The 25505-nt window shown below is 36.4% G+C and overlaps 1 protein-coding gene across 3 annotated transcripts in view; it reads left to right on the forward strand.

Annotated features, from left to right (window-relative positions):
* CD36 (CD36 molecule (CD36 blood group)) overlaps positions 1-25505 on the forward strand; it is a 190822-nt gene that overhangs the window by 118721 nt on the left and 46596 nt on the right. Inside the window, exon 1 of one of the 3 annotated variants that reach the window (XM_008976331.7) lies at positions 18778-19268. The exons of the other annotated variants lie outside the window; for them this stretch is intronic. The gene's annotated coding sequence lies outside the window, so the exon portion shown is untranslated. Of the gene's footprint in view, positions 1-18777; positions 19269-25505 lie in introns of those variants that run through there. 3 annotated transcript variants of the gene reach the window in all.

A 25505-nucleotide genomic window follows, 5' to 3' on the forward strand; every position in this document is an offset into this window, starting at 1 on the left:
TAATAAGAACACTTCAGTCTAATTGAAATTCATTTGGAGGTTCCTTTGGTCCCATGTTGGAACTTCACTGTAACTTTATGTAAAATGTAGCAAATGCCATTGCAAGATCTACTTCTTGTATCTCATTCTGGTCAGTTTTAGAAATGAAGTAATAAAAATTAGTGTGTTCAATACAATGGTCTCAGAAAATAGAACCCAAAGCATACTATCTTTCCAGAGAAGATACAAAATTTAAAGTAAACTGGATATCTACTTTAAGACTGAGCCCTCAAACATGAAATACCTATTTTGTTTGAATACCTGATGGAGTTGCTATCTTTCAAATACCTTTATTCATTGACATACTCTTTCAAAAATATTTAATGAACACCTACACTGCTTTAGGAAATGCTATTAGAAGCAATATTGTGCTAAACATTTATAAGAATCTAGGATCATTTTACAGGTGGTTTTCTGAACCTTGTTCATATAGAATGAAACTTTTGATGAAGGTTAACAAACAAAAACTGTTAGTAAATGGTGAAAGCGTATTCATCATTTTATGGACACTTTTCCCCATGACCCCACAATAACAGCTCCCTTAAAGTGTTATCAGTCTCTGGGGGAAAAAAAATGGACCAAATGAGTGACAGTTATATTTCCAGAAGGACTAGAAGGAAGATACTGTCAGAGTTGTTTCCATTGCTTGCTCTAAGCTTCTCGTTTTTGCATCGTTTACTCTTAAAATGCTAAGTAACTTCACACAACATAGGAAGCCTCTCCAGAATAAAATATCTGTAGTATGGACTCTAAGCTTTAGGATTGATAACTTCCTAAAATTATTTCTTCTTGAACTATTTCATCTGAAATGGGGAATAAATACTAATCTTGATTTTATCTTGGTCTCCTGGGGAGACCTTTAATTTCTATTAGCCCCATCCTTTTAAGAGCTGTTTGGGCAATAGGTACATCTAAGCAGATGCATAGACAAAGAATTGCAGTGCAGAAAGGTATGAGCTGTGATAAGCTTAATATACAGGGATAAGAGCATTCCTTACAGACCTTTGCTATTGCCTAGAGTTGGAGCATCTTGCCGGCATATAAACTCCATAAAGGTAATGGAGCTATTCCATTTGTAACTACTTGTGTTAGTAACAGCAATGTCCCAGTACCTGACTCATACATAATCACTCAATAGAGAGATTTTATTCATTTATTTAAAATATTGTCTAAATATTTCCTAAATCAAAATATTCATCTTCTACTAAGGACTATGACTAAAATTTTAAGAATTTTGAATCACGTAAATAACTTAGATACATTTCTTTCTTATGTTTAGCACTTTTTCTAAAAATATCCAAATTGATGTAGAGCTCTACTATAACATAATACGTAGATCTGTGCAACTTTTTTTTTTTGTATTAAATTCTCAGGTAGGTAGTTTAATGGAATGTTACTACTGCTGTTCTTCCCAGCATGTCTGGCTGGGTTTGTTTATTTTTACAATATAGGACAGATCCTCTAGTCACAAAATGAATTATGGGATTTAATAGAGAAATATTCTATAATTTACAAGATGCTAAATATATAAACTCACAGATGCTGAGAATGTCTCAGTGAATCAATTCATGAAGCTCATTCATCTAATGCCTCTCAATGATGTCCTAGTCCTTTTCCCCAGTCTGCATGCAAAACTTAGATGTGCTTGCTACTGTGCTCAGTCTCTTAGATGTCTTTGCCGCATGTACTGAGTTTTGGATGAAACCAGAGAGAAACATTTAGCTCAGTCAGTTTCACTCTGGGTCCGAGGGTCATCTTGGAAATTTGCTAATCTTTCCTCCAGGAAAGGGTTGTGATTTCTCCACTTTTCACTTCATGAACAACCACAGCATGCACAGTACTGTTCTTTGCTAGCCTAGTCACGTATCCCCTCAAAACCCTCTCTGAAATTGGGGGATGGTTACCAGCTGGTGGTAAAAGTACAGGCATCACCCATTTTCTTTCTCCATCCCTTAGTTCCTTTCTGACCTAGACAGCTGCTTGAATGTTCCTTCCCCTTCAGTCTTCCAATCTTTGTGTATTTTATCCTTGTACTGCAGCTCTGTTATAATCATTCAACAAAATTCTATATGGTTTACCAGCTGAAGTTGGGAAACACAGGATTAAGCAAAGTGAAAAATAAATCCTATTATTAAGAGGCAAACAGGATGCTTACTATAATTCCTCCCATTATCTTCTCCACTCCATTAATATTCCTCTTGAGTATTAAAGGTAGCATTTTGTTCTCTCAACTCTCCCATGCAAAACTTCTGTACATAGTAACAGCAAGAGAGTTTCTGAAGCTGAAATCCTGTAGAATAAATAAAAGCAACTGAAACAATCTGAATGGTCCTTTGAAAAAAAGAAGAAAAAGAAAAGCACTTAATTATTTACCATGGCAAAACAACAGCTATGAAGCTTGCCTTTTCTTTTTTTCTGAGGCTTAGGGCTGGACGTCTACTTTCAGCTGCTCTGCCAAAGTTTACATTTTTTTCATAGCAAAAGCTACAAACAGGAGAAGTGGGGATAGTTCTTAGCACACTCTAAAACTAAGATCTACTGATTTTTTACAAATAAGGACGTGGAGGCTTGTAGAAGTTAGTGACCTTTTATGCCTTTGTCTAGCCATATTGCTTTCCTCAGTTTCCATTTCTGCAGATTTTCTAGGTTCCCATTCCCCATCCCCCACTTTCTAAGTGATATTATCGATTTTCATGACTTCACCTGTAATCTGAATGTTGAGGAGACCCCAGTCTACATCTTAGGGCTCCAATCACTCTTCTCAACTTCAGACCCATATATCTCCATGCCAGTAGGTCAAGTTCTCAAGTTGAAAGTATCTAAACTCTTTTTGTTGTTGTTGTTGTTGTTGTCATTGTTGAGACTGAGTCTCACTCTGTCGCCCAGGCTGGAGTACGGTGGTGCAATTTCAGCTCACTGCAACCTCCTCCTCCCAGGTTCAAGCGATTCTCCTGCCTCATCCTCCCGAGTGCTGGGACTACAGGTGCCCGCTGCCTCGCCCAGCTAATTTTCTGTATTTTTTGGTAGACATGGGGTTTCACTGCGTTAGCCCAGATGGTCTGCATCTCCTGACCTCGTGATCCGCCCGCCTCGGCCTCTCAAAGTGCTGGGATTACAGGCGTGAGCCATATAACCTTGTTAATGTGTTCTGATTCAAGATGTACATTTTTATGTTCAAAATTAAATTATAATCCCCAAGTGAGTGTCTTTTACTAGGCTTGAATTTATCCCAGCATTCAATAATATATATGCATATAACATATCCCCTGCAAATTATTTTAAAATAAAATGGTTAAATTTTAATAGCTATTTATTATCTATGTGGTACCTGCAAAGCACTCTAAAAATAATTATGCAAAGTGCCTAGTATTTAATGAGAAGTAAATTACTGGTTGAGGCATACTCTCTAGTGTTAGACTGCATATGTTTGAAACTTAGATCTCTAACTTTCCAGCTCTGTGACCTCTGGCAAGTTAGTAAACTTCTTTGTACCTCTGCTTCCCTATCTGTAACACATGGATAATAAACATGCCTACCTCATAGGGTAACTGTTCAAGATAAGCAACTTAATGCATATAAAATACTCATACAAGTGTCTTGCATATGGTAAGTTCCATAGAAGGGTTAAATATTATTTAAGTTTTACAATAATTTTAAAGTAGATAGTGTTATCTCCATTTTACAAATGAGTAAACAGACTTGGGGAGATTAAAAAATTGGCTCAGGATCTTGCAGCCAGTTAGTGAAAATGTCAATATTAAACCTGATAGGACTAACTTCACACCACCCCTAAACCTGGTCCTATGTTTCCCCTCCAGGTTAATAGTACCTCCTTTTGTCTTGTTATCCAAGCGTAAAACCTGAGACGATTTTTTCCTCTCTACCTAGCTAATTAGTCACCAAGCCTTAGCTATTCATGCTAACTTCTAAATATCTTCCATATCCACTAAATATTTCTGAAATCTTTCCCACATTTCCCACCCCCACCCCCATAGCCACTTTTTAAGTTCAACTACATAATTTCCTTTCTAGATTATTTTGATAGGCGTCCTCTGGCCTTCCCTCCAATCCATTCTTCATGCTGATGCCAAGGCCATCTCCTAAACCCAAATTTTGTCATGCGCTCCTTCTCTAAAAATCCTTGAGTAGTCCTATGTTGCTTTCAAGATAAACCCACGAGAGAATGAATTCCAGGTAATCAAGACACACATATAATATAAAGTTGGGTATAGTATGTGTTACATTAGGGCTTCACGTTTGTGGTCATTTGTGGCCACTTTTCTGGTGTCTTGTTCTTCCAAAACTCAAACACTGTACCGAATCCTTACTGAAACATGTTTCCCCAGTTGTATGTTTATTATTTTGTATGTTTCTTTATGTATCTGTATTTGGGGAAATGCTTGTGATCCACTATACCCTCTCCCACTCTGTACCCGGAGCTGTACAATGCAGTCCTGGCGTAAGGAACCACTTCCTCCACCACTGTCCTTTAACACCTTCTCTCCCTCACCATTCACTCTTCCCACCTGAGTGTAGATGTCACGGCCTATTAGAATTGTCTGTTTATGAATCTGCCTTCTTAGACCTGCTGGGAGCTACTTGAGCAGGGTGTCAGGTTTTTGTTTTGTTGATTCTCACGTTTTCTCCCAATCAGAAGTCCAAACTAAGAATACTTTAGGAATGTATTTAAGTTTACTCTTGCAAGGGCTACTGATTGATAAAATATTTGCCAATGTAATTGGGGGGAATAAAAGCATGTATAAATAAAACAAAGTTGATGATTCAAACTATGATAGCAGAATAATTTCACACGTAATCTGAAGATTTCAACAACAAGAGCTTGATAGGAGACATAATACAGTATTAGAGTCAGAAAAAATAGTTACAAAAAGCCTGAGTTAGTATTTGCCTGTCTTTTGGCTTGTGATCTGTTGGTGAAGGGAGCCAGATGAGAATTTGGTTCAGGTTACAAGTATGATCACCCAGCAGGTGCTTGCTATGTAGGCAAAGGGTTGAGGACAAGATAAGATTAGGAAAGGACATGCACTGTGAGGGGTGAGCCAAGCTCTGGGTCTGATCTAGGTTTAAAGCCTTCCTTGGAAAACAAGGACTGGCAAGTGAATACTGGAAACCGAAGAGTGAGAAGTATTATCCAAAAGCACACAGCTCACTTTTAACAGCTGATTAAATGAGACTAGATTTATCACAGTAGTTCTCAAAAATTGGCATGAGAATGATAAAAAATGTTTAACTTGGTATTCACAATGCCTTTTTAAAAATTGTTACTATATTGTCATTGTAATTATCATCATCATTACTCTTATTTTGAGTTTTCCTGATCTATATTTGTGCTCTGTATGTCTCACCTCAGACTACCTAAGATTTTTAGTCCCTTCTAGGAAGTTATTTAAAATCCACCTACAATTATTTTGGTAGCCATTTACTGAGAGGGTAATTTAGCTTCCTAATATTATGGTATTTTTATGTCATCTTTTGTAAATACAAGAATAGTAATATCTTCAGTGTAGTCGCTGAGGCTTCTTTCCTTTAGTGAAGTTTTAGTGAAACAGAATTTTCCTCTATCTTCTTTTGAACATATTTTAAACAGTTATTTTAATTTTATTTATTTATTTTTTTTATCTTTTATCTTTTTTGAGACGGAGTCTTGGTCTGTCTCGCCCAGGCTGCAGGGCGGTGGCGTGATCTCGGCTCACTGCAACCTCTGCCTCCTGGGTTCAAGCGATTCTCCTGCCTCAGCCTCCCCAGTAGCTGGGACTACAGGCGCCCGCCACCACGCCTGGCTAATTTTTTGGATTTTTAGTAGAGACTGGTTTCACTGTGTTAGCCAGGCTGGTCTCTATCTCCCGACCTCGTGATCTGCCTGCTTCAGCCTCCCAAAGTGTTGGGATTACAGGCCTGAGCCACGGCACCCAGCCAGATTTTTTTATTTTTTAGAGACAGGGTCTGCTCTCTCTGTCAGTCAGGCTGGAGTGCAGTGGCACAATCATAGCTCACTGTAATCTCAAACTCCTGGCTTTAAGTAATCTTCCCCACTCAGCCACCCAAGAAGCTGGGACTACAGGTACACACCACCATGCCCAGCTAATTTTTGTAGTTGTTTCTTTCTGTAGAGGCAGAGTCTCTCTATGTTGCCCAGGCTGGTCTCAAACTCATGGCCTCAAGCAATCCTCCCTCTTGGGCCCCACAAACCACTGGGATTATAGGCCTGAGCCACTGCACCCTGCCTTGAACAAAATTATAATAAAGCTCTTGAGTGTTTTGTGGCCTTTCAGCAGATGCTCTGCCCCCCTGTTGTGACCTGGCCATGTTTCTTGTCTCAGCCTGCTTTTTTCTCCCATACATGACACAGAGGCCCTAACCTCAAAATCGTCGTCCCGTGTCATTTTGCACACCCATAATAATCTCTCCTATTTCTCATCACTGTGGCATCTTCTAATTTTTCTTCTTTGAGTTTCTCTTTAGTCATCTTGAAAATTCTGAGAGATTGTGCTAGCATATACATGAGAGCCTCCTGATAGCACTGGAGTTAGGAGCCAAGTTTCTTAGATGCTTTATTACTGCCAATGTCCTTTCTTTAACCAAAGACCAACAGGAACACACCTGTAGTGAAACAAGTTCATTACTCATTGAAAAGAGAGGAAAGTGTACCATAGGGAACTGACAGTGACCCGGTAAGAAAATGTTAGGAAAAATCTATTCTAGAATTTGGACTTCGGTTGGTTGGTTGGGGAGGGTCGAGGGGGTGATACTGAAGGAAATAGAGATTTGCTCTGAATTAGATGTTGTCAGGAGGCAGGATAATTTTATGATTGGGTGTCTTAATCTTGGAGGAGGGAAGACTAGACTGAAGCTAAAGCTGTAATTGATAAAGAAGCAGAGTCACTCATAGTAAGTGAGAAGGGAATGTGTAGTATCTGTGGCTTGGACAGTGTTGATAATCGTTTTGGGTTCAGACATAAAAGGTCTCATTTTGTCTTGACTCATCATGATCACAGAATGATTTTAACTAAAGTAAATGCTCTATGAATTGTTTGTGTTCAGCAGAACAAACACCAAGGCCAAGCAGTGAGTGCTGGGCCTGTGCCCAGAAACAGCAAGACCTAACTAATAATATCAGGCCAGCTCCTGGATGATGGGCTGTTTTCTCTTTACAGTACAAAGTTCTTTGTTACTTCAGTAATTAAACGTGCACACCTGAAATCCAATTTCCGCTACTTTGATGATTGTTGAAATAAGATTCTTTTGAATGTCCTTCTTAAGTTCCATAATATGCTCAATACACTGAGTCCTGTAATACAAAATATCATTCCTGTTATGCTAGCAACCTGAAAAATCACAGGAGATCAGTCCCTGTATAACAATGATAATGTGCACAAATTGTTTGGGGGCATTTATTCTTTTCTTTGCACATATACCATAAAAACTAATTTGTTATATAAATGAAAAAATTATGCCTTGGCATATATAAAATACAATGAAATGAAATTTTAATAACTCAAAGCTTCTTATGAAGAAATTAAGGGGTCTTTCTACTTACTATATAGATGAATAGCATGCTAATCAGATTGTAGAATCCTGCAGTTGGGAATTATCTTAAAACGTATTTCTGAAAATATGCACCTCTGTGGAACTTATATAAATGTGGTTAAATATATATACTCAACTTTCTATTTAGATATTCCAGATACCACCTGAAATAGAAGAGATAATCTGACTTTTTCTATTATTCAACCATATACTTTCTTTTGTTGTTTTTATTTCTTTAATTTTCCACATTGACAGATATAATTGTATGTATTCACTGCGTCTTAAATGTATAAGCATTGTGGAATGGGCTCAATCTAGCTATTTAACATGTGTGTTATATCACATAGTTATTATTTTTGTGGTGAGAACACTTTATATCCACTAAGCATTTTTTAAGAATTCAGATAAACTTTCATCATAAGCTTTGCTTAAATAAAAAATCTAGTAAGTGATTCAAGTCTGTGATTGAATAATATTCCATATATTTAGGTAGTATATGGATTCAAAATGAGTAGAAATATTGACAAACATCCCATGCTAATAATCTACTTTGTAACTTCTCATAAATCTGTAGAGGGAGTAGTAGTAGAGAGAGGAGGGGAGATAAGGCTATAAATAAACTTGATTCCATGAGTCACACAAAGAAAAAGTATCTTTTCTTTATGGTAATGTAATATTTAAGACATTTGTAATATTCATAATTGTACTACTTTCTTTACATTATACATATATGCTTTTTAAACATGAGCTGCATGATAAATTCAAAGTTTCAGTGCCATATGTAAACTTAAGTTTCTCTATTTTTTTTTGTGCAGGGAGGTGGGGGTTGCTCTTAAAATATGATAAAGGCAATACAAGAGAAATAGTGTGTTTTAACCACTGCTGTATTTATCATATTATCTTGTTAATAAGCTACTTTGATTCTACTTTATGGAGATTTTTCCTTTAGTTACTCTTGAAGATATCATCTAAACCAAGAAAGATATTCATTCTTCTCTTTCTCCTTAAGGTCTATCTTTTCACAAGATCCTACTTCATCTTTCCTATTTTGGAATAAAACATGTAGCTCTGTTTTATGTGAGCCAGAAATAATTTACTGAACAGGAAACTGTAGTTAAGAAGTAAAAATCACAGTTAAAAATTTTAACTTTTAATGGGACAAAGAGGCTTGAATCTTTTACAGATGAGAGATGCTTGTCACGGGCCTAAGAGATGGGGTTTATTTAAGTCTAGTCAGCACTTTTGATTCTTAAATTTGAATAGTTCAAAAGTCAAATTAGAGTAGGATCCTGATAACTGAGTTGATTCCTTGTTAACAGTAATAAAAGGTAAATATTATCAATAAATCTAAAATATCTACCAGTTACTTGGGAAGTTAATATAGTACTTTTGGAGTATATTTTATACAGAACCAAATGCATATAATTAGCTAATGTGCTTTTGGATGTCTATATTTTGTAATAATACTATCTGAAAAGTTGTTACAGATAAACATTTATTATTTTTCTGAAAGTCAAAGGGATATTTTGTATGCCCGGCTTAGCAGCAGTTGTCTATTTGAAATGAAAATAAAAGAGCATTAATGCCAATCAGCTTTCTTACTAGAAATATTCCTGTACTTGATGTTTTTCCACAAACTCTTAACACATCACAGATATTCTTAAACTACTTGTATAAATTATACCAGAATAAAATGGGCATCATTCTCTTTTTTGTTTACATCGAATTTTTGTTTCTCCAGAGCACATCCGTATTGTGGAGAAACAATGGTGACTGTTTTTAATTGCAAAAACTACCCAGATTCTTTCTTGGAGAGCCTCCTTGTTTTCCATTGGATTTAGACATAGGTTCTCTTTCACTCTTTATCCTACATTTTTAGACCATCATAATGTATTTATATTTTATACAACCACTGGCCAACAGGAGAATCTATATATATGTTCACTAAAAAGCAGGTTTATACAATTAGTTTACTCATTCCTTCTTCCTAGTAAGGTTCTTCTTTACTTGAGTCCAGTTCCTGACTCCAGAATAAAAATGAAATTATCAATGTCTCTTGTACATTAGTCTGTGATTTTTTTGCAGGGGTGCCCTCTGTATCTTAATCTTTGCTTCTTCTTCGCGGCTCCATCTTTCCCTCAAATTCCCCACCACGACACTGAAGTACTTCCCCGATTCTGCCCTTCCTTGGAAACCAAATCTGAGTTCCTGACCCCAATTCCAATACCCCAGTTTATAATGTGAAGTGGGAAATTGGGGGATTAAATATTTCCTGATATCAGTTGAAAACTGTGGGTGCCCTTGTTATTTGCTCTGCTACTTGTTAGCTTTATACTGTATTTGTCGCTTCAACGAATGCCAATATAAAAGAAATGCTAAGTCCTTTGTTCCTTTGACCTTTTGTGTTTTTTTCCCCTCTGCTTGCATAGGGGCGTATCCAGTTTTCATTACTTCTCTTCTGTCTACCCCTGCTGTTATGTTCCAGAATGCCACCAAGATGAAAGCTAACCAAAAGTATTTCTCCCACTTGTGATAATGACTCTTAGGGCTTGCTTTTCAATTTTACAGCCCTCTTTGCCATGGCTGCCACTACAAACTGCAAGCACATTCCCGTTAATCCAAACTCTGCCTAGAATGAGACCACATTCCCTTCATTAGGCTGAATACAAGTTTTAGTTCAGGGTCTTGTGTCTTTCCCGCATTCATTTATTAGTCATCTAGCTGAATTTCTCAACCCAATTTATTGCTTTTCATGTGACCTTTTAAAAGTACAAACTCATATCCTGTCACTCCTCCAACTTATAATTATTTAATTGTTCTATTCTGCTTACAGAATAAAGTTCAATCTCCTTAGAATATCATGCAGGGGGCTTCAAGGTCTGGTATCCACCCATTTTCCTCACTTTTTGCAACTTCCCTGAAAACCATTTTTGTACTTTTGCAAGCATATCACTTCCTTTTTGCCTCTGAATTTATGCATGTTGTTCTTTCTGCTTCTATTGCCCTTTTTCCATCTTCTGTGATTAGAAAATATCTATTCATCCATTGAAGCCCTTCTGTTATTTTACAATCTATCTCCTATGAACAAAATCACAATCTATTCAAGACCATATTTTATTCATCTTTGCATGCCAGCGCCATGCTCAAAGCCTGGAGTATGATTAAAGGTCAGTTAGTGTTTGAATGAATAAGTTAGTTCTTTAGTACGTTTCCTTTCTCTTAACTCACAATTTGAAATTGTATTATTTCTTTACTCTTCAGAATTTCTCCCAAAATATTCTAAGGCGGGAAGCTTCATGAAAACTCTTGGAGTTTTCTCTAATAGTCTTACCAAAACAAATGGAAGACTCTTTCTTGGTTTCCATGTTAGCTTTCTTTGTTTCAGATTGGTTAATTTTATAGTTCACTTTTCATTTGTCAGGATAATTCTGTTTTTAGGAAGGATAGAAGCTTGGACTTAATTTTATTTTGAATTTTGATTTAATTTTGATTTGATTTTATAGCCTTAACAGATAACACTTTCTTCCTTTAAAGAAATCTATCTTTCCAGGCAATAGGAGATCTTGTTGTATTTCTTTGTTCTTTAGAGTTGATTCTATAGATATTCCTTGACTTTTTGTTAGGGTTATATCCCAATAAAGTTAAAAATATGAAAATATCATTGTAAAAATGCATTTAATACATCTAATCTACTGGATATCATAGCTCAGCCTAGCTTATCTTAAATGTGCTCAGAACACTTACATTAGCCCACATTTGGGCAAAATCATCTAATACAGAGCATATTTTAGAATAAAATGTGGACTATGTCATGTAATTAATCAAATCTAGCATTGAACTATGGTTTCTACTGAATGTATATTGCTTTTACACCATTGTGATGTTGAAGGGTTGTAAGTTGAATCATTGTAAGTTGGGGACCATCTGTGTGTGTGTGTGTGTGTGTGTGCATGCGTGCACACACACACACACACACACACGCAATTTGAGCAGATAATTGTGTTATCAAGATGGTATGACAGTCCAGTATTTTAAAGTGATTTCTCTAGAGGAAAGTTATTATTTGGCAAATACTATGAAAATAAATCTCAAACATTTTCTTAAGTCTCCGGTTGTTATCAGTTGGGATGATTTTGCCTGCAAGTAACAAAGTCCAAAAGAAGCAGTTTCTTGGGTACTTTTTATTTTGTTCATATAATAAGGAGTCAACAGACTGAATTAACCAGCTTGGAATCATCCTTAGGCTCACTGATATTACTTAATTCATAGGGCTCTAGGTTGGTTTTTCTTACTGTTACCCTACAAGTGCAAAGTGGCTACGACGATTGTAAGGATCATGTCTTTATATAACAATGCCTAACGACAGTAAGAAACAAGTTTCTGTCTTGTTTCAGTCTTTTAAAACAGAAAACTATCACTACAGGTCTGTAGCTGACTTGTTTTTATGCCTCAATGTCAGCATTTTGTTATATGCTTGTTATACATCTCATTATCAAGGAGAATTGTGGCTAAAACTAATCAATATTCAACCTCTGTAGCTTGGGAGAGGTTTATAATCACATAGACATGAAATATCTAACACAAAATCAGAGCTCAGTGAGGAGAGATGAAGTGGAAAGAATGGAAGTAACTTCTGTCATAGTAGGTCCTATTCTAATTTACATGAGTTCAATTTTTGAAAATTAAAATACATGTGTCTTCACACACAGGGGAACAACACACATGGGGGCCTTTCAGAGGGTGGACAGTGGAGGGAGAGAATCAGGAAAAATCACTAATGCGTACTAGGCTTAATACCTGGGTGATGAAATAATCTATAGAACAAACCTCCATGACACAGTTTACCTATGTAACAAAACCTGCATGTGTACCCCTGAACTTAAAAGTTAAAAAATAAAATAAAATATATGTATCCTCAAAATAATTTTTAAAAAGTAAAATTGCTGTGAAGGGCCAGGCACGGTGGCTCACACCTGTAATCCCAGCACTTTGGGAGCCTGAGGTGGGTGGATTATCTGAGGTCAGGAGTTCGAAACCAGCCTGGCCAATATGGCAAAACCCCATCACTAATAAAAATAAATAAATTAGCCGGGCATGGTGGCAGGTGCTTGTAGTCCCAGCTACTTGGGAGACTGAAGCTAGAGAATTGCTTAAACCCATAAGGCAAAGCTTGCAGTGAGCCGAGATTGTGCCACTGCACTCCAGTCTGAACGACAGAGCGAGACTGTGTCTCCAAAAAAAAAAAAAAAAAAAATTGTTGTGAGAAAAACAAGCTCTTCAAACATACATTGGATGCTGAAGTTTCTATTTCTCACTTGACTATGATATTCTTTTCAATTACATCTGTGCTGCGGTCTTCTAGGGGTTTGTCATTAGAGAAAGGTCAGACTGATAAGATAGTGAAGTGCCAAAAGTTGGTCATGCCTAAATTCATTGGAAAAATTACTTAGTTTAGGGCAGAATTTTATTCCATTTATGTAAAGATGATTACTATTTTCTGTCATGCACAGTACATGTTCTTTCATGAATATTGTTAGGAGAAATTTTATAAATTTCATAAATGCTTTTGGTTTTTTTTACACTGTTTCATATGGATAGTAATAGATTATAGTGTGATATATATATTTAGACCCTGCATTCAGGGTCTGAATGCAGCAGCCAGCATTTAACTCTTAGCTCAGCACTGTTTGACTTTGAGCAATTTAGCTAACCTCACAGAGCATCATTTTTGCCATTTGTAATACTGTGAAAATAGTGACACTTAAAGAGTGTTGTGTATTGTTTGTGTCCTGACTGCTACACTGTTCCCCTTTCTTGTTCCCTTTCCTGGAGCCACCGTAGTCCCTGAGACATGACTATATTGAAACTAGGTCAATTTATAACCCTACAATGGCCTCTAATGTTCAAGTGAATGGAAGTGTCACACATCTCTTTAAATAAAAAAACTAGAAGTGATTAAACTTAGTGAGGAAGGCATATTGAAAGCTAAGATAGGATGAAACCTAGGCCTCTGACACCAAACAGTTAGCTAAGTTGTGAATGCAAAGAAGAAGTTCTTGAAGGAAACTAAAAGTGCTACCCCAGTGAACACACAAAGGATAAGAAAGTCAAACTGCCTTATTGCTGATATAGAGAAAGTTTGAGTGGTCTGGATAGATTAAATCAGCTACAATATTCCTGTAAGACAGAGCCCAATCCAGAGGAAGGTCTTTACTCACTTCGATTCTGTGAAAGTAAAAGAGGTGAGGAAGCTGCAGAAGAAGAGTGTGAAGCTCACAGAGGTTGATTCATGAGGTTTAAGGAAAGAAGCTGTCTCCATAACATAAAAGTGCAAGATAAAACATCAAGTGAAGAAGCTGCAGCAAGTTATCTGGAAGATCTAGCTAAGATCATTAGTGAAGGTGGCTACACTAAACAATAGATTTTCAATGCAGACAAAACAGCCTTCCATTGGAAAAAGGTGCCATTTAGGACTTCCATAGCTGGAGAGGAGAAGTCAATGCCTGGTTTCAAACCTTCAAAGGACAGGCTGACTCTCTAGTTAGGGGCTAATGCAGCTGGTGACTTTAAATTGAAATCAATGCTTACAACCATTATAAAAATCCTAGGGCCCTTCAGAATGATTCAAAGTCTACTTTGCTTGAGCTCTATAAATGGAACAACAAAGCCTGGATGCCAGCACATCCGTTTACAGCATAGTTTACTGAATAATTTAAGCCCACTGTTGAGACCTGCTGCTCAGGATAAAAGGATTTCTTTCAAAATACAACTGATGATTAACAATGCAGCTGGTCATCTGAGAGCTTTGATGGGTATGTCCAATAAAATTAATGTTGTTTTCATGCCTGCTAACACAACATCAGTTTTATAGCCCAGAGATCAGAGTCATTTTGACTTTCAAGACTTATTACTTAAGAAATAGGAGGTGGGTGGTCACTTGAGGTCAGGAGTTTAAGACTAGCCTGGCCAACATTGCAAAACTCTGTCTCTACTAAAAACACAAAAATTAGCCAGGCATGATGGTACATACCTGTAGTCCCAGCTACTCGAGAGGCTGAGGCAGGAGAATCGCTTGAACCCAGGAGGCAGAGATTGCAGTGAGCCTATTTTGCACCAGTGCACTCCAGCCTGGGTGACAGAGTAAGACTCTGTCTCAAAACAGAAAAAAAAAAAAAAAGGCTATAATTTCCATGGATAGTAATTCATGTGATGGATCTGGACAAAGTATATTGAAAACCAACTGAAAGTAATTCACCATTCCAGATGCCATTGATAATATTTGTGATTCATAGGAAAGGTTGAAATAGCAACATCAACAGGAGTTTGGAAGAAGTTGATTGCAACCATCATGGATGACTGAGGGTTACAAGACTTCAGAGAAGGAAATAACTATAGATGTGGTGAAAATAGCAAGAAAACTAGAATTAGAAGTGAAGCCTGAAGATGTGACTGCATTGGTGCAATCTCATGATGAAACTTCAGTGAAGGAGAAGTAGCTTTTCTAATTGAGCAAAGAAAGTGTTTTTGTTTTTGTTTTTTTTAGACGAAATCTCCTGGTGAAGATGCTATGAACACCGTTGACATGATGTGTAGGGAAAAACTTTCTAAACCATGTTTTTCCTCTGCCTCATGCCACAACAATCATCACAAAAGCAGAGTTCGATGACAAGAAATGTGGGGGTTTTCCACACACACACCAAGCAGCAAACACCAGCTGGATGTCATCCAACTCAGTTCCGACACTATCTACATGGAAATAGTTAGATCCCACAGGTTGGGAGCTTAGTCCCCAAGATTGCCCACTTCTTTCAACACTAGTCACAAGTCCAAGTCTCCAGGACTACCGACCAGCTTCAAGTTGGGGTTCTCATTACCCCCTCTTTGGGTTTGATTAATTTGCTTGAAGCAGCTCACAGAAGTCAGGGAAATGCTTATTTATGTTTACCAGTTTATTATAAAGGATACAAATGAAGAGATGGATCAGGCAAGGTATGGGGGAAGGTGTGTGGAGCTTCCATGCCCTCCCTGGCATGTCACCCTCTAGGAACCTCCAAGCATTCAGCTATCAAGAAGCTCACCAAACCCAGTCCTCTTGAGTTTTTATGGAAGCTTCCTGACTTCAGCATTCCTTCCCCCAGGATGTAGGGTGGGATCCTGTCTGGGGAGAGTCTTGAGACTAACAATCAGAAAGGAGGGGAAAGATTAGGGTCCTGCCTTGGGGCAAGTGAAAGGAGGGCTAGAGGGAGATTCTGTTTTCTGAGGCCTGATATACATGATAACAAAAAGTCTGTAACTAGGGTTAAGGGAAATATGAACCAGAAAAGGTGGACAAAAACCAATATATATCGTAACACCACACGTGACAACAAAGAATTTATAATATTACATAAAGTTGGTTGATGAAGCAGTGGCAGGGTTTGAGAGGATTGTCCCAGTTTTAAAAGAAGTTCTACTTTGGGTAAAATGTTATCAAACAGCATTGCATGCTATAGAAAAGGCAAACGATTTTTCCAAGTGATGCGGCAAACTTTATTGTCTCATTTTAAGAAACTGCCACAGCAACCCTGACCTTCAGCAACCACCACCTAGATCAGTCAGTAGCCATCAATATCCAGGCAAGATTCTCTACCAGTAAAAAGATTATTATAATTGTTAGCTTTTTTTTAGCAATAAGGTATTTTAAAGTATGTACATTTTTTAATGGTATGGCACACTTAATAGACTACAGTATAGGGTAAATATACTTTTCTATGCAGTGGGAAACAAAATTTGTGTGACTCAGTTTATTGTGATATTCACTATATTACAGCAGTCTGAAACCAAACTTCCAGTATCTGCAGAGGATGCCTATATTCTGGGCATGTTTACATTTATCTAATTTTCTTAACATTTTCTAGTGTTTTCTCATCTGTAAACATGTGACTAGCAATAATTTATAGAATGCTTTGGGACAAATAATACATGGAAGCATTTAACATGATAGCTGACTCATGGTAATAGGTGAATAAATATTTGTCCCCTTCTGTATCATTTGATAGAATTTTTCAAGTTGTCTCACATGTGAGGGACAAAATAAATAAATGTTTTAGAACAAAAACAAGGTATTATGTTTAATAATTTAAAGGTCATTTATATTTTTTTAAAAAAAATCCAAAGAACACTAGAGAATCAAAATAATTTTAAAAATTAACTTCATACTAGTAACAGGCCACTAGTAACAGTGTATGGAAATGAAAAAGAGGTATTATTCCAGTTATCCAAGAGCTTAATATTAAGTTAACTAGCGAGAGTGGCAAGAGGCAGCCAAATGCCTAGGCAGATAGCGGCAGGTCCCCACTGAAATCCCACCTCTAGCCGAAGACAGTTTAAAGCCTGAAAGCCACGCTACAGGTTAAACCCTCAGACTGCATTGAGAACTTGTCTTCCTGTTTGGCGTGCTTTCCTCTGATTGATCCCCACCCTTCACCTATTTTATATATACCTTCCCTTTCCAAATTGGTTTTTCACACTGTCGTGTCCACCTTTGAGTGGTGTCTTTGCTTTAACCTTTTTTACAACCAGCATACACTCCCCATTCTGAGTCCGTAAAAGGCCCCATACCCAGCCACATGGGGGACTTTCCCACCTTCAGGTGGGGGGACCACCCCTGCATCTCCTCTCTGCTGAAAGCTGTTCCATCACTCAATAAAATTTTCTGTCTTCCTCAACCTTCAATATTCACCATATCCTCATTCTTCTGGGGCACGAGACAAGAGCTTGGGAAACGCTGAATGCTGGTATAAGCTGGGACATGCCAGTGTGGCCAAGAGAGGCCCAGGTGGGGCATGGCTCGCCAAGGGTCCCTGGCTTGCAAAGAGACCATGAAGAAAAATCTTACATTACTAGCATTGCTGAAGGAGAACAAAGAAGAATAATGGCATCCACCAAAAATCAAAGCAGTACTGTCTCAAACATTACAGCAGAACTTGGAGAAAGGTGTTAAAAAGAGATAAAAAGTGGAAATAGAAAAAAGAGCAAAACAAAGCAATATTATAGTTACATTTTTAAAAATAATCATTAGGATAATTTAGAACAAGTGTTTGTAACTCTGGGGGTCTCTGAACCCTCATTTGTAGGACTAGCTGTCTGCAGTGAGAAAATAAGAAAGAGAAGAAATGTATTCTACACAGAAGTAGGGGAAAGTTCCTTAAACTATGAGTCACAGCTATTTATATCCGAACAAATGTGCATTTCCTATTAGTCCAAGAGATTCTGTGGTCTTCTACCCACGCATTTATATAAAGAATTGTCCTCTGTGTATAAGCTGCATCTCTAGAATATGAACACCTTGAAACTACCTAGCAACACTTAAGTACCTAGACCAATCTGGACAGACAGCATTATTGGGTTGTCTTGGTAAATATTGGTAACTTCAATAACCAAGAATGCTCTAAAATCTATAGCTAGACAACAGGCTATCTCTGAACTAAACTTTAGACAACAGTCCTTGGTAGACTTTTTTTTTTTTACTCTGTTATGTAAAAGTAGAGACTTATCTAGTAATAATTCTAGCTGGTTCATAAATCTCTGATACCATTACTTTCTCTATTGAAGATCTCATTGTTAGTATTTATTATACCAATCTTCTGTTCTAAAGAGATAAAAAATAACTAAATTTTGGACTTCTATTAAAGGCTAGGGACCAGCTCTAGAATGAATGTTCTCAACCAGGGTGACTGTCCACTTCATGAAAGTAGACTAAAAATACCAAACTCTCATATATACACAATAATATATATCAAAGTATTTGAAGTACATTATAGAAATCCTCACAGTAGGGGTCACATTTTCTTCCACTTTGTGGCAGAGTTCTGAGTACATAGTGACCATGTGATAAATATTAATTCAGTATGTGAGTGTATGAGGATGTATGTCATCAATATTCTTTGACTGCCTTAAGTGTTCTGGGAAAAAGCCATATTTTTGGTCTCATTTAGTATATACTGTAATTAATACTTATTTTTAGGGTGTATTTATTTTTGTTTTAATTTATTTGATTTGTGTTGCATATACAATATTGTACCCATCAAATATTGCTTAATTCTTTCATATTGCAAAATAAACAGCTATTATAAGCCTGAACTTGTTAGTCTTGCTGGGCCCTGCCCAAGGTTGCCCTCATCTCCAGCTTTCCACAAACTGGAATATTCACTGATGCTTTGTTTCTTCTCCCAGACCAGGATACATGTTGTTATGTGGTTCCTAGGAGGACTGTAAAGTCCTCTAACAAAGACACAGGATGGAATGAATCAAGGGAATTACTATGAGAAAGTAGGGATATCCCTGGAGAGGGGACTGTTTCTGTGTGCTTTTAGACGTCACAGAGTAATTGTTTCTTTTTTTAAAGGAAGGAACCAGGGTGAAGAGCAGCTCATTTTTAAGCTGGAGAGGTTAACAAGCACTGGCTGCAGGATTTACTTTGGTTTAGGAATACCACTGTCTCACAGGAGTGTCAATCAAAATTCCACAGCCATTCTTCGACACTAGGAGGTGGGACTGACTGATGTACAGCAGTGATTTGACCCAGCACTTGGGGCAAACACAACCAGAGTCTTCGGTGTTAATTCCCTGGTCTTCCCAACTAGCATTCTGAAAGTGCATTAACATTTGTGGCCTTGTGCTCTTTCATCGGACTTCTAATGGTAATTATGCCTGTGTAATCACAGTAAAGTTACCTAATCTAAATATGTAAGATTTCACACTTTGCTTGCAATACTTAAAATTTCCTACTTTGATCTGACTTTTGCTTTGTTCTTGTCCAGTTTAATATATATTTGCATTTCTCTCTCTTCTCTCAGGGCGTAGAATTTATGGAGTATTGTAGGCATTTAGGCAGCCTGTTTCAAACTTTTAAATAAGAAGTTGTATCTAAAAGAAAGTGGAGGGATGAGTCAAATGATTTTTACTATGAGTTCTCAGTAATTGTTATGTTAATAAGTGGTAAGAAGGCATTCAAAAATATTTGAAATAATCTAAGTGCTCCAACATACACATGCTTATATGCATGCAACAGTGGAGGAATATCTTAATAGGGCAAATTTGTGTGCAGCCATCTTTTATTCTTAGGAATATGTATATCCTGCCAGACACGGTCATCCCAGCACTTTGAGGCCAGGAGTTCAAGACCAGCCTGGAAAACATGGCAAAACCCTGTCTCCTGTCTCTACCAAAAATACAGTAATACAATAGTAGGATATACTTCCTAGTATACCCTAGGAAGACTGTTAAGTTATAGATAGTCATTTTTTAGCCAAAGATGTATTATAATGAATATGATTATAAAAATTTAGATTCTCTTATATTAATATTGTAAGACAGAGTGGTTGACTTCTCAGTGTTGGAGCAAGCAGAATCTATCCTCCCCTGCTTTTGATGTTCAATAGTGACAAGTAGAGGTCACACGCAGTCTCTGCTGCTGGCATTCCTGGCATGGTCACAGTGACTACTGTGACTTGTTTGAGAGGTGACTTTGAACATTTATTTTACTTTCAGGTTAGATAATTTAGTCGTTGTATTGGCTTGGGCTAGTGAATCTTTGTTACAACAGCCAATAGGATATATGAAGTAGTGTTTTAAAAAATTAGCCATTAAAGACAGTTTTCAATTTGCAAACCATTTCTAACATGTTTTCCATGGTAAGAATTAGCTACACGGAATGATACTGGGAAATATAGAAAAATGGGGGGTACTGGAACTAGCTAAAATTTTACAGATTACAGGTATAATTGTTTTGCTGGTCACACATGATTATTTCTATTGGTTACATTTTATTTGGACTTGTATTGTGATACATTGTTCTATAGAAACAAACTATATGCCTTAACTTTGTTGTGATGATCTAAAACAGTTGGAAACTGAGCCTGATGTATTAAAAGAGAGTACAGGAGGCCATGGTTTGCCGCAGTGGGCATTGTGTGAAGATAAGGGACTGAAGAAGGTGTTTATAGACAGACACAGGAAATGCTAATGCATGCTCATTCAAAAAATCATAACCTTGCTTGTATTTCAGATCTATGCAATTCTATTTGTCATTTGGATAGCTAGTATTGTGACTCAAGTATTCTAGACAAGCTGTGATTAAATATTTCAACAGAAGACCTCAAAGAATTACTGATTTATAATTACCCACGTTACCTATGCTACAATAATTAGAAATAAAGAAATTGAAGTGATGTACTGTATAGTAATGCTACTAAACAGATATATGTTTATATGAAAAGGCAAGGAATTTATGAAGGCTAGTATTATGTAAATGACTGTCTCTAAAGAATTGGATGATATATTGCATTTTGTTCATTGATTCAACAAATATTTGTCTGCCCAATACATACCAGGCACTGACCATTTTCTGTAACTAACTTCATCCACTTAGCACTGCGAATAATCCAATAATTCCCCAGGACAAATATTATTATTCAATAAATTAAATGAGTATCAATACAGGGGGGTATTTTACAGAAATCGCTGTTCTCCTGGGTAATCAGGAGATCTGCCATTGAGTTTGGTAGCACAAATTTTTGTATTTTTCCTTAAGGGATGATGAAAGATCAGTGGACTCCTAACTATCTGCAGTCTGTGGAGTCTCAGGTTGCTTAGAAACTCAGCGACTATGGGCTTGCTATGGCAACCCAATTTATTAGTGACTGCAAAACTAACTTAGCTGGCATTGTGGCAAATCTCCATATTTTGCTGGTAAGAATATTCAGATAAGTTCTTCTATCATACTAGTATTTATATTATTTACACTATTGAGCTAAATATTTATCAAATTTTGAAAATAATAAATTATGATTTATAATGGTCGAGAACTACATGAAAATGAAGCTTAAATTCTGAATGTATTTTTAGATTTCCAATTTACACTGTCTGCCGGTTACCAGGCCATTGCCTTAGCTTAAATCTACGGTATGTGGTTTATGATTTGTACTATATTTAAAGCATGAGAAAACAAAACTAGTACAGTCTATTATCTATGTGCCAATAAAAATGGTCTGCAAATTTAGCTTTAATACTTCTATCCAATTAATAGATAAATTTATGTATGTATAGTATAATTTAATAATTTTGTTTTACATTACAAACTTCATATATAATTGTAAGATTTTACAGTATTATGTATTTTTAAAATCTTATGTCTTAATATACCATGTAATCTGATACACAAATGTATTAGAAAACCACTTTACTTGAAAAGTACATTTTTGCAATTGTGGGAAAGACATTAGGGAACATATTCTCAACCTTTGTTTGAGTATTTGTTCCCTGTAGTACATTTACAAAAATTTTGCCCTTTCTGATTTTAGTCATGCTTTTAGGTTCTGTTGTTTTACATGCTAACAATTTCTATTGTTTTACACTATATATAAACTACAATCTTCTCTGTACCTCTTCATATGTAAGTATTGCATTCATCTTATCTCCCTATTGATTCCAACTTTTTGTTTTTATCACAGTCAATAGCAGAAGCAGAGCCAGCATTCTCTCCTGAGACAGACTATTACAAGGTTCTATTTACTGTCCTTTTCTCCTGGGTTTTGGCATTTATGCATTTTGTTTTGATACTTAAGACTTCATCATATTAAAGCTCCTCTTGAGATTGAAAGAATCAGTCTGACTCAGGTTTTTACAGGACAGTGCTACATTTGATTATATTTTAAATTTTTTCTTTATATTTTATCCATTGCCTCATAATTCTGCAAATGATGAAGTTATTTTTGAATCCTCTAGTACATCAGTTCAACTAGGCTATGCCCCTGTGGTTGACGATATGTCTCATCTCACAGATGGAAACAAGTACAAAGAGAGAACTTAGGTTATTTTCTTGGAATTAATTCTCATTGGAACAGAAAAACCAATTCCCAGGGGTCCTTGCTTAAGCCTCCAATTAGTACACCATATTGACCCCCTCCCTTAAAAGAGGGGCTTTTTTTTTTTTTACTTAGACTACAGACCCACTGCTCTTTAACAGAATAAATGAGCAGTCCAGAACACTAAACAACCCAAAGGAATCAAACTCTTATCAAGGGATCATGTGTGTTAGCCTTTAAGGAGATAGTAGATTGGCATGTAAAAAAAAATTAGGTGGTAGAGTACAAATATTCAGAAGACTTGGAGAGGATTTTCAACAGGCAAAAGCAAAACAATACAACTATTTCATGATACACATTTCATGTTTAATCATGCTTTTTGGTGTGACTGAATTATTTTAATACATTTTACAAAACTTTATTTTAATCAGTATGTCTGTTTCTGCCAATGGATACATAAACACAACTGGTACATTGCGTCATTTAAAATATTTGGGAAAAGCTCATTGTATAGAAGCATGTCATTCATTCTTGTATTATAGTTAATAAATACCTGTGAAAGGGAATAATTAAAGCCCTTTATAAGAATATTTTCTAATGTGGAATAATCAAACTATTTACCTGTTTGCTACTTGAGATTTTTGCTTAAAAACGAGTACATCTGTTCTTCATTCCATTACATGCATGACGTCTATTAAACATAGAAAATGCACATCTGGAAAATCATCAGTGCATTTAAACTTGATCAGATACTGGAATAAACAAAGGTACTTCCTCTCCTACAAAAGTATTTAACATATATATGCATGTCTTTTAAAAATCTATGCTGTGATACATAGAGTTACTGTTTATTCAGCATCAATTAAAAAAAAATTTGAGCACCTATTAGGTATCAGGCACTATTTAAAACTCTGGAATATAATGCTAAATGCTACCAGCATGATCCCTGGTAATATGTTATAGGGAGTTTCATTGTGACCTACTCTCTTGCTACTTATGAATGAACAGATGATGAATTGAGCTATTTTGGAATCCTTTCTATAAGTGGAACACTAAAATATTCTAAAGCTATATAAATGAGTAAAATACAGTCACATGGTATATGTGCTTCATGTTATATTAATATCTATATTTGTTACATAGAATGTAGAAAACCATATTGCAGAAACACTTTTTTTCTCCTCCTTTAAGAGACCTGGTTAAGCCATGTTTCTTGACTGCACTCATGAACTAGAAGTTTGATTAAGTGTTTTAGTTTATTAAAAATACCTGTGATCTAATGCCTATGTTTTAAATAGAATCTTGGGTGCTTGGGTGCTTTCAGCCTGTGAACCCCAAATACCTAAGACAGATCCCAGTTAATTTAATCCCATGTACCCACGGTAGTCAGAGCACAGTTTGGTTTTATGCATTTTAGGAAGACCTGAGACATCAATCAACATATGTAAGATGAACATTGATTCAGTCTGGAAAGGTGGGACAACACAAAGCAAACACAGGACAACTCAAAGTTGGCAGGGGGTCCCAGGTCATAGGTAGATAAGAGACAAATGGTTGCACTCTTTTGAGTTTCTGACTAGCTTCTCCAAAGAAGGCAATCAGATAAGCTTTTATCTCAGCGAGCAGAGGAATGACTTTGAATAGAATGGGAGGCAGGTTTGCCCTAAGCAGTTCCTAGATTGACTTTTTCTTTTAGCTTAGTGATTTTGGGGTCCCAAGATTTATTCTCCCTTCACAAACCTAAATTAGCTGAATCAATAGGAGGACAGGTTTGCCCACAGAATTGAAAACTCCAGTGTTAGCACTCTTCCGGCACAGGTGGATCAGATTGCTGGCTCTTCTTAACTTTCTCTGCTCTCTCCTTATTTGGATGGTAGGTTTGACACAGACTGGCTTTTCTTGAGGTTGTAAGAGGGCCTCCAGCAGCATGGCTGTAGGCTTCCCCCTTATACATAAGCAGTGGGGATTGGAATAGAGAATAGATGATGATAGAAAAATCAATTCCCACTGCTGTTCAACAAAGGAGCACATTTTCATGAGTTCTGGGCAAATGTATGTCCTATAACACTCTCTATTTAATTAAATGAGAATATTAAATAGTACCTTGACATTTTTAGAGGCAATACCACATTAATAGCTCCACATCAACATATGGAGAAACTTTCGAATCTTTCCCTCTGAACTTAGTGTTAAAGGGCATCTCTGGAAACTAACCAGCCAAGCAAGACTTTCTGGAAAACAAGGTACTCCTCATTACACAAGATGAATTATAGATGTGGAGTTGTGAAGTCTCGAAATGTTGCTTTCTTTCCTCTGGAAAATACTTAAGCATATTGAATTAGCCCTTAGAGGTTATAATTCAGTTAACTGAGATGGCTGAATTTTGTCAGATTTATTCATTGTTCTTCATGTGTACAAATAGAAGCAAATCCCTCAACATACACCTTAACACTCATGTATTGGATTATTCTAAAATAAAAATTGCCTATTTTTAGTTTGAATCTTATTCACCTAGATTGTCTGGAGACTGATAAATTCAACAGTAGCCTTTTTTTTTTTTTTTTTTTTGGTATCATGAAAAAAAGTATTCTAGGTAATTAATTTGCATCTAAAGACTTAGAAAGAAAACCACTGCTATATTTCTTTTATTTTTCACCTAACCTAGATGACATGGCAGATAAGCCAGGGAAAAATTAGTAAATAGCACAAGTTTCATCTTCATTTTTTGAATTTTAATAGTTTGAAGAATTAAAATATTTAATACTTAGGGTGCTAAATGTGAGATTAAGAGACTAAGTAGCAGAATAAGGTTTAGTTTTGGCTGAAATATTTTTTGATGATATTTGCAGACCCATGATTGTGTGTCAAACTGTCATTGGGGTGGTATGCCCATCAAAACAAGGATCTGTTAAGTGGATAAAATGAGCACATCCATAAAAGGAGTAGAAGAGCTAATGAACTTACAGTTTCTTCTAATTTAGAGATATTTGTGTTTTTCTTTGTGGAATTGTATGAAGTTGATTTGGAGACAGTTACAAATTTACATACCTAAAACCAGGTACCATTTTGAAA

This window comes from Pan paniscus, chromosome 6 (genome assembly GCF_029289425.2).
Source record: "Pan paniscus chromosome 6, NHGRI_mPanPan1-v2.0_pri, whole genome shotgun sequence".
Classification (NCBI taxonomy): Eukaryota; Metazoa; Chordata; class Mammalia; order Primates; family Hominidae; genus Pan; species Pan paniscus.